Raw genomic sequence first — 10,581 nt, 5'->3', positions numbered from 1 at the left:
AACGGAATGAAATGTTAGCAAATTACAATTTTACTATGTTCATAAATGAAATACTATTATAATTAATTTTAATAGTCATCATATTTTTTTTTAATCTACCACTCATTCGGAAGGCTGTCTCATCACAAGGAGAACGAGCAAGAAACTTGCGTATTGCTCTTTTAAATAATTTTATTTTTACTTTACATTTTTAAGTTGAAATGTGTGAATACAAACTACCAATTAGCACTAATTCAATTAAACACTCAAATAGAGAGAACATTAAATTTAGGTTGAGCAACTAAATAAGAGTAAATCAGTCGTAGTGATTACAGCCAATTACAAAGTTATTACAAAGTTATTTAACACGAATAATTTTATGGTAAGTATAAGTATTTACCTCTCTCAACGTTTCGACTAGGTAGCACTAACCGTGGTCACGAGTTGACTTTTCATGTCAGGTAGTGACCTCGGCTAATACATATCTGCCGTTATCTAAATATATATAACTCAAAGGTGACTGACATAGTGACCTACCAACGCACAGCCCAAACCACCGGACGGATCGGGCTGAAATTTGGCATGCAAGTAGATGTTATGACGTAGGCATCCGCTAAGAAAGGATTTTAATTAATTCTACCTCCAAAGGGATAAAATAGGAGATGAAACTTTGTATGAAACTTTGTCAATTTTAAACCGATCGGGCTGAGACTTCGCATCTCCTAAGAAAGGATTTTGATAAATTCCACCCATAAGGGGATAAATTAACGCGAGCGAAGCTGAGGGCAAAAGCTAGTTTGTATTCACACGATTCGACTTGTAAAATGTGAACTTACAAGGATTGTTGAAGGATTGACACAAGTTTCTTGCTCATTCTTCTTGTAGATTCGGTAGATTTAAAAAAATGTTGACTATTCAAAAGTGCTTAAATTAAGTTTATTTGAATAAATGATTTTCTATTTTATTCTATTCTAGTTTGCCATAAAATTAATCGTGTTAAGACCCGGTTAATAATTTAAATAACGAATATTACGAAAGTTTAATAGTTGAATTTACAAATTTATACATTTTCTTTAAGCTAGTCCTATTTATAAGATGTTGAGTGTATAAAGTCGTTTACGTAACGTAGTCTTACCTACTTCAGTTGGAAAATGGCTTGCTTTGTACTTCATTAAATAGTATACAATGAAATCGCTGTCGCTGTCCGTTCCTATGTATGCTTAAATCTTTAAAACTACGCAACGGAAATTGAAGCGTCTTTTTTTATAGATTGAATGATTCAAGAGGAAGGTTCATATATATACACCCGTGCGAAACCGGGGCGAGTATCTAGTACATAATAAATATCAGTTGACATTATAGATTATTCATTTATAATGTATTCAATATTTGATGCCCAAATTGGGTCAATTAAGCAGTTACTAATAAAATTATAATATTCACCTGGACATATTATTATGATCTAACTGTATAATACGCAAAATAAATTTCATTTCATTTCAATACTCAATACTCTATATAATAACTAGTTGTGGAATATATAATAACTAGTTGGGGAATAATGACGTTGGATATCATTTTTAATTATTTAGTCTAACTATAAGACCCCAAAGAAAAAAGTTTTATGATTCTAGCTAAAAAATTGATGAATTTCTATAAAACATTTCATCCACTATTTTATTTTTTAAGGGTAAATTTTTTATATACTTTGAGTGCTACGTATGTTTAATGAAGAGCCTAAAAACTTAGGTTTAGAAATGGTAATATTTCTATATAACATTTAATCTCCACTTTCATCCACACTATTCAATAGACCCTATGACCTTTCTCAGAGTCTAAACCAGACGTTCCCAAACCTTTTTATGTCGTAGACCTCTTGCCATATTTTTCGGTTTTGGGTAGACCCCCATTCATACCTGGTATTGATTTTTCGTAAATTTCTAACTGCAGTAAAGTTTAGTGTTAAAAACATAAAGTAAAAACAACAAGATGACCACTGTCTTAGACCACTTGCAGTTTGTCATAGATCAGCAGGGATCGATATAGACACTACACTTAGGGAACTAGTCTAGACTGTGTGTGCAACAAATTTCATTTAAATCGGTTCAGTAGTTTTGGCGTGAACGCACGATAGACAGACAGACAGAGATTTTTTGGCATCTATAATATTAGTAAGGTGTTTACATACACCAAATTTACAATTATATTCTTTTAAACTATTTCACTCTTCTTATTATATACTAGCTTATGTTAATTTATCCCCTTAGGGGTGGAATTTATCAAAATCCTTTCTTAGGGGATGCCTACGTCATAGTAGATTTATGCATGCAAAGTCTCAGCCCGATCGGTTTAAAATTGACAAAGTTTCATCCCCTATTTTATCCCCTTGGGGGTAGAATTAATCAAAATCCTTTCTTAGCGGATGCCTACGTCATAACATCTACCTGCATGCCAAATTTCAGCCCGATCGGTTTAAAATTGAATTTCAAAATTCTTTATATCTTAAAATCCTTTCTTAGCGGATGCCTACGTCATAACATCTATCTGCATGCCAAATTTCATCCCGATCCGTCCAGTGGTTTGGGCTGTGCGTTGATAGATCACTATGTCAGTCACCTTTTAATTATATATATATATATATATATAGATAGATGTAGCATACAATGCAGAGAATTGAGTCTACATTTTTCTTCTGAAGGTATATTTTAAAATACAGAAGAATAAAATTACAATACAAATTCAAAATCATTTATTCACGTAGGACATTTCAGCCGCTCATGAACGTCAAATTTTTACATTATAATTTTAATTTTTATTATCTTTGACCTTTTGATACTTTTGAGTTAAAATGAATATTGAATAACCAATAGCGGGGTTTTTTTATCCTGGTGTTACGGGAGTTATCCTCTCTGAAAGATATGACATTTTGTATTATGTTTAAATTAATGATGATTAATTGGAAACATAATACTTTAACAGGAAGTCAATTGCCGATAAAAAAATATCGGTTGAGTTACTTAACCTCTTATTTATTAAAATGTTAAAGCTCTAAATTACCTATTTTAGAAGCCTACATAAACTGAACGTGCGGTTGGAGCAAGGTCATAACTACTTGGTACCCAAGACAAGGACATAGAAAAAGAGGAGGACCAAACAGAAGATGGTAGGATGAAATAGTTAGAACAGCAGGGAAGATATGGACCAGGATCACACGAGGCAGAACAGAGTGGAAAAGATTAGAGGATGCCTTTGTTTGGAAACAAGCAGACAACCAAGAACTGGATATAGTATAAGCAAGAAAAAAAAATTTCAATAAAAAAGTCTGAATAATGGGCTATGATAATAATAAGAAGACTACCTAACCTGAACGTATTTAAAAGCGTAATATAAAATGAAAGAGTTTATATATCACTAGCTTATGCCCGCGGCTTCGCTCGCGTTAATTTATCTCCTTAAGGGTGGAATTTATCAAAATCCTTTCTATGGAGATGCCTACGTCATAGTAGCTTTATGAATGCAAAATCTCAGCCCGATCGGTTTAAAATTGACAAAGTTTCATACAAAGTTTCATCCCCTATTTTGTCACCTTGGGGGTAGAATTAATCAAAATCCTTTCTTAGCGGATGCCTACGTCATAACATCTACCAATCTGCCAAGTTTTAGCCCGATCCGTCCACTGGTTTGGGCTGTGCGTTGATAGATCACTACGTCAGTCACCTTTGAGTTATATATATTTAGATTAGATAATAAAGTTTTTATAAAAAAAACTTTAGATTCAATATTATCTGATTGCATGAAGAATGAGCGAGTAGCGATTTCTATTTTGATTGCATGCCTCCTCCTTATTAATGTGTATTTATTTAAAACAACGTTTATTCAATAGAGCACGCTAGTTTCTATCTCATTCTTCTAGTGATGCTTTCCGAATAGAGAAAAGAGTATTCAAATGTGCTTATATAATTTCAATAAAGATTATTTCTATTCTATTCTGTTCTGTTCTGTTCTATTCTATTCTACATTCATTCTATTGCCATTTGGTCTACTCTGGTATGGAATATAGTTTTAATCTTTTATTTACTCAATTACTAGCTTTTCACCCGTTCTGGTTCTGTTCTGTTCTGTTCTGTTCGTTCTGTTCTGTTCGTGGATTATACTATAGTTTTTAATCTTTTATTTACTCAATTACTAGCTTTGTGTTATCACGCTCAGTAATGGGATGTTATATAGCTTAAACCTTCCTCCTGAGTCACTCTATCTATTCTGTATATTAAAAAAACTTATCAAAATCCGCGTATTTTTTAAGATTAAAACATACATAGCAGATGATCGTATATAACAAGTTTGTTTACAATTAAGAAGAGGATATAGCGGTATATTACGGTAGGCTAAATCGACTTTGAAATGTACTCTATACTTTTTATATATAATAATAATAATCTCAGGACAATTCACATAGCGCCATCTAGTCCCAAGTTAAGCTATCTAAATCTTGTGTTACGGGTACTGGATAACTGATACAAATACACAGTTTTTTTTTTCGTAAATACATACATATTATACATAGAAAACACCCAGACCGGTATAAACAATCATACTCATGAATACAAAAGTTTGTGCCGTGCGAGGAATCTAACCTGCGACCATCAGACGTAAAGCGGTGTGCTAGACCGCTAGACCACCGAGGTTGTCATATATATATATATATATATATATATATATATATATATAACGGGAAAATTTATTTTCATATCAAATACTCAGTATCGTGAATCTCAGGGTTGTCACATATATCTAGTGGAACTAAAATTATCTGCATTACACGTATACATTGTGTATCGTATCCCTTTATTGTGCTCTGAAACCAATCATGTGACAAAGCCTATTGTTGTTCAGGGATTAGATCCGTGCACACCGCCTCTAAATATAGATATACTATTAAAACTTTATTTATCGTCCATAAGTTAATATACTTGCGTCTGGCAAATATATCGGACCTTTATATATTTTTTTTTCTTATGGATGATAATGGAATGGTGCACCCGCCTGCGCTAGCAGTTTACGCTGGCGGGGCACCAGTGGAGGATGATAAGATGAGCATAAGGTCAGGCCAGTTAGCCCATCGTGACAAATTCACCAAGAACTTATCACGATGGTTTCCAGGGGGAACCGCGTGGAGGTCAACCTGACATGGTACATTGCTAGCAATAGGATCATCAGTCTACATCACTAACAATCCCCTTTCCCCCCTATAAAAATATATTGTCCAGTATGGGACATATGATAAAATAATACATCGTCTCGACCAACAACATCGTATCGTTTACCCGCAACAATAGTAATAAAAAAAATGTAATGTAATGTAATGTAAGTGGGACTCCATTTTCCGCAATTGGCCTCTCATCTGGGCCGTTGTGCGTGTAGAACCAGGTTACAAAAGTAGCCAGCCAAGCTCCTCCCAGAAGCGCAGAAGTCTCCTGGTATCTTCACAGGCTTCATGGAGCGATCTCACCGTTCCGAGGATTTCTTTACGTTATGTAGCCACTGCTACGCACTCCAGGATTACGTGAGCAGCCGTTTCCTCGGCTTCAAAGCAGCCCCGACAAAGGTAACTGTCAGTAGCACCTATTGTGTACAGATGTTTGTTTAAGAGACAGTGGCCCGTTATTGTCCTTATCATTATTTTGAGGTTATACCTGTCCAGATTTAGTAGGCGTTTTGTCATTCGTTGGTTTGTTTTAGGAATTGCCACTTTTGATTGTTTGCAATCGGTGGTTTCTTTCCATCTTTGGTTTTGTATCTCAAATCTTTAGGAATCAGAAAATTGCGAGAAGTATAATGGCAAGAGCGGGATGGGGCCTGCTACCACCATGCCCTCCTACATCCACCTCTCATCTCTTCTCGCCAGCTCGTCCGCGGCATCATTATATGATCCACTGTGCTCTTTTATCTACTGGATAGTTTCAAAAAAATGTACTCCAAACACAAAAAAGATGGGAACAATCCGAAAGTACAATCTTTAAAAAAAAATAAACTTTTTTAAAATACTTTATTACCTACATTTATGCTATTTATTATTTACGACACATGGTATTACCTATGTATATTTATTATTTACTAATGTTCATTTATCTGTCTTGTGATGAGACTGCATTCCGAAAAAGTGTTTATTTCTATAAAGATTATTTCTATTTCTTTTTTTTTATTTCTATTTATTATTCATGATACATGGTGTTACCTATGTGTCGTAAATAATAAAAAACTTCGCGAATATCGCAAGTAAGACAACTAAGAACAACAGTAATAAGAGACTGTAATTAAATAGTAATAAAGTTCTAAATTATGTAAACAAATATTTACCTTGATAACTTTAGGATTTTGCTCGTCATTGTAGAATAAATTCTTGGTTCTAACCTTCAGAGGGAAAGAAGATAACTTCAAATTCTCTACGTTATACCACCATGGCTCTCAATCTTTGACAGGAACCAAAATAATAATAATTATTATTATTTAAGTTTAAGAAATAATAATAATAATCTCTGTACAATTCACACAGCGCCATCAAGACCCAAGTTAAGCTAGCTAAAGCTTGTGTTATGGGTACTAGACAACTGATACATATACATAGATACATACTTTTTTTTGTAAATATATATATATTATTATATTATACACAGAAAACACCCAGACCAATACAAACAATCATACATACTCATGAATACAATTGTTTGTGCCGTGCGAGGAACCGAACCCGCCATCATCGGTCGTAAGGCGGTGTACTAGACCACTAGATCACCAAGGTCGTCAAAATGTATCTTTTACTTTACAATCTCTACGTTATGTCACCAAGGCTCTCAATCTTTGACAGAAATCAACATTTATCTTTTACTTTACAATCTCTACGCTTTCAATCTTTGACAGAAACCAAGATATATCATTTACTTTACAATCTCTACGTTATGTCACCAAGGCTCCCAATGTTTGACAGAAATCAACATTTGTCTTTTACTTTACAATCTCTATGCTCTCAATCTTTGACAGAAACCAAGATTTATCTTTTACTTTACAATCTCTACGCTCTCAATCTTTGACAGAAACCAAGATTTATCTTTTACTTTACAATCTCTATGCTCTCAATCTTTGACAGAAACCAAGATTTATCTTTTACTTTACAATCTCTACGCTCTCAAACTTTGACAGAAACCAAGATTTATCTTTTACTTTACAATCTCTATGCTCTCAATCTTTGACAGAAACCAAGATTTATCTTTTACTTTACAATCTCTATGCTCTCAATCTTTGACAGAAACCAAGATTTATCTTTTACTTTACAATCTCTATGCTCTCAATCTTTGACAGAAACCAAGATTTATATTTTACTTTACAATCTCTACGCTCTCAATCTTTGACAGAAATCAAGATTTATCTTTTACTTTACAATCTCTACGTTATGTCACCAAGGCTCCCAATCTTTGACAGAAACCAAGATTTATCTTTTACTTTACAATCTCTACGTTATGTCACCAAGGCTCGCAATCTTTGATAGAAATCAAGATTTATCTGTTACTTTACAATCTCTACGCTTTCAATCTTTGACAGAAACCAAGATTTATCTTTTACTTTACAATCTCTACGTTATGTCACCAAGGCTCGCAATCTTTGATAGAAATCAAGATTTATCTGTTACTTTACAATCTCTACGCTCTCAATCGTTGACAGAAACCAAGATTTATCTTTTACTTTACAATCTCTACGTTATACCACCAAGGCTCTCAATCTTTGACAGAAACCAAGATTTATCTTTTACTTTACAATCTCTACGTTATGTCACCAAGGCTCTCAATCTTTGACAGAAACCAAGATTTATCTTTTACATTACAATCTCTACGCTCTCAATCTTTGACAGAAACCAAGATTTATCTTTTACTTTACAATCTCTACGTTATATCACCAAGGCTCTCAATCTTTGACAGAAACCAAGATTTATCTTTTACTTTACAATCTCTACGCTCTCAATCTTTGACAGAAACCAAGATTTATCTTTTACTTTACAATCTCTATGCTCTCAATCTTTGACAGAAAACAAAATGTTTTTTAGTTTTTTAAGCTTCTTCTTAGAAAACACGTGTAAACACATGGTAACTTCACTGAAAATGGTGCTATCTAGTAACTAATTTGCTATCAATAAGTGTAAATGATTCTAATTTTCACAAATATTATTCTAATTCAATAAAAATAAAATAACTTCGTTAGCTAGTATCCAAATAAATAACTGACCATCGCAACAAACATAAATAATTAAATTCCACAAGAGTAGGAAGTCAAGAAATTAGTTACAAGTCGATTAACGATCCACCAGGGAAACTACCACCCCTACCAAAGTTACGTTTCTCGAAAACCCATCGTTTAACTCACCTGCCATCTCTCTCTAACATATACTGTTAGAGAGAGGACGATATATTCCAGATAACACTAAAGAATATAGTTTTAGTAGAGGTGTCGCAACGGTACCGAGACATTATCACAGCAATCAAATACTCGTTAACACCAGCACTGATATACTCTCCACCCATGAACGGGTAACTAAAATTGAACTTTAACACTTTGAACTTTAAATGTAACATCCAACAGCACCTGATGTTGGTTAATTTATGGATCGTAAAAATAAGTGAACTTAAACTATACGCTTTCTTTATTTTGCAGGATATTTAAAGCTTTGTTACAAGGGTGGATGCGCAGGGGTTCGTTTAATAGTTATTGTGTTAATTACAAATTAATTTATAAGCGCTTACCCTGCTGTAGATGGCTAGGGTGGCTTTAATACAAGCTGTTTTGTTGTTTGCAGTATATTTGGTATATTTAGAACCTGGAAACATTTAGAGGAGAGGTGTTGAGAATTTTTGGAATGTTTTATATGGATTATGTATTCGTAAAGTCGTGTATATAAAGGTTATTTTTATAGAAAATATTAAAATTTACTACCCCTATGTAATGTAGTTATAAATGACAACTATGTAAATAATTTCCAGTAGTATGTTTCAAAACATAGTATAAAATAAAGTGGCTGTCGCTGACCAGTCCCCACAAGCAGCACCCGTTCACGAGTATGACGGATGAGCCAGCCATCATTGCACTCAACAATATTTGAGGGAGCACATCGACTCGACCCACCACGCTGTTCATCTCTATGTATGCTTAAATCTTTAAAACAAGAGATAAATTTATGCATACATAGGGACGGACAGCGTGGTGGACCGAGTCGATGTGCTCCCTCAAATATTGTTGAGTGCAATGATGGCTGGCTCATCCGTCATACTCGTGAACGGGTGCTGCTTGTGGGGACTGGTCTGTTCAAGTTGCGAACATAACTCTATTCTCCCAAATTTGAACGACTGTGTATTATTGTAAACATGTAAACATTTATTTGAAAAGAATACGAGTTGAGTTTCTTGTCATCTCGAAATCATTCCGAACTAACGGTAGATTTGGTACATCATAAGAGTCTGTTATATACCTAGATGAATAAAGATTTTTTGATTATGATTTCTTTTTTATTTTGTAAGTCGGGTTAGTAAAGCACAGGACCACGAGGCTGTCAAAAATACCTACAAGAAACATAGTTACGACTGCAATCCGAAATTGAAGTGGCAAGGCAGGGCATATAGCTCGTAGGACAGATAGCCGTTGGAGCAGTAAAGTCCTCGAGTAGCGACCGCGGACCGGAAGACGCAGCGTGAGAAGGTCTCCAGCAAGGTGGAACGACGATCTGGTCAAGATCGCTGAAAGGCATAGGATACGAGCAGTGCAGAACCGATCGTCGTAGAGATCTTTGAGCCTTTTTATTTACCTCCGAGTGACTCTGAGCTTATTCATGAGGCCCATAGTTAGCGACCACGTTTCTGTGCCGAGATAAACTCACGCACCAGGAAACAATGTACACAATGTGCATATTTTCGGCATGTATCAAAGAGGACGATGAACGGCCGTCCAATATCGAGCCAAACAAAGGCTTACAAGAGTTTAGGTCACGCCCACCGCACTGCATATTCAACGTGGGACTATAGTCAACACTAGATAGTATAGGAGCTCATGACACATATGATGAGCTTGTAAATATCACCTAATGATTATAACTAGTGGTCACCAAATGATTAATTTAAAGCCTCGGTAGTCTAGCTGTTTAGCCTTACAACCGATGGTAGCAGCTTCGATTGTTGGTACGACACTAACATTTGTAATCATGAGTATGATTGTGTCGATCTGGGTGTTTTCTATGTATAATATGTATGTAACATATTATACATAGAAAACACCCAGATTGAAATTAAAAATATCTATGTATTTATATCAGTTATCTAGTATACGAGCTTTAGCTAGTTTAACTTGGGTCTAGATGGCGCTGTGAGAATTGTTAATTATGTATAAAATGTATAAAATTCTCGTGTCACAATGTTAGTTACCATACTTCTCCGAAACGGCTTGATCGATTTTTATGAAATTTTATATGCATATTCAGTAATAATAATTAATATCAGTAACTGATAAGGGTTGTCCACCCCTAACATTTTTTTACTTTTTGTATTGTATTTTTTATTTGTATTTTTT

This window comes from Achroia grisella, unplaced genomic scaffold, assembly GCF_030625045.1.
Source record: "Achroia grisella isolate CSIRO2021 unplaced genomic scaffold, CSIRO_AGI_Agris_v1 utg2506, whole genome shotgun sequence".
Classification (NCBI taxonomy): domain Eukaryota; kingdom Metazoa; phylum Arthropoda; class Insecta; order Lepidoptera; family Pyralidae; genus Achroia; species Achroia grisella.
Note: the sequence above shows the minus strand (reverse complement) of the source record.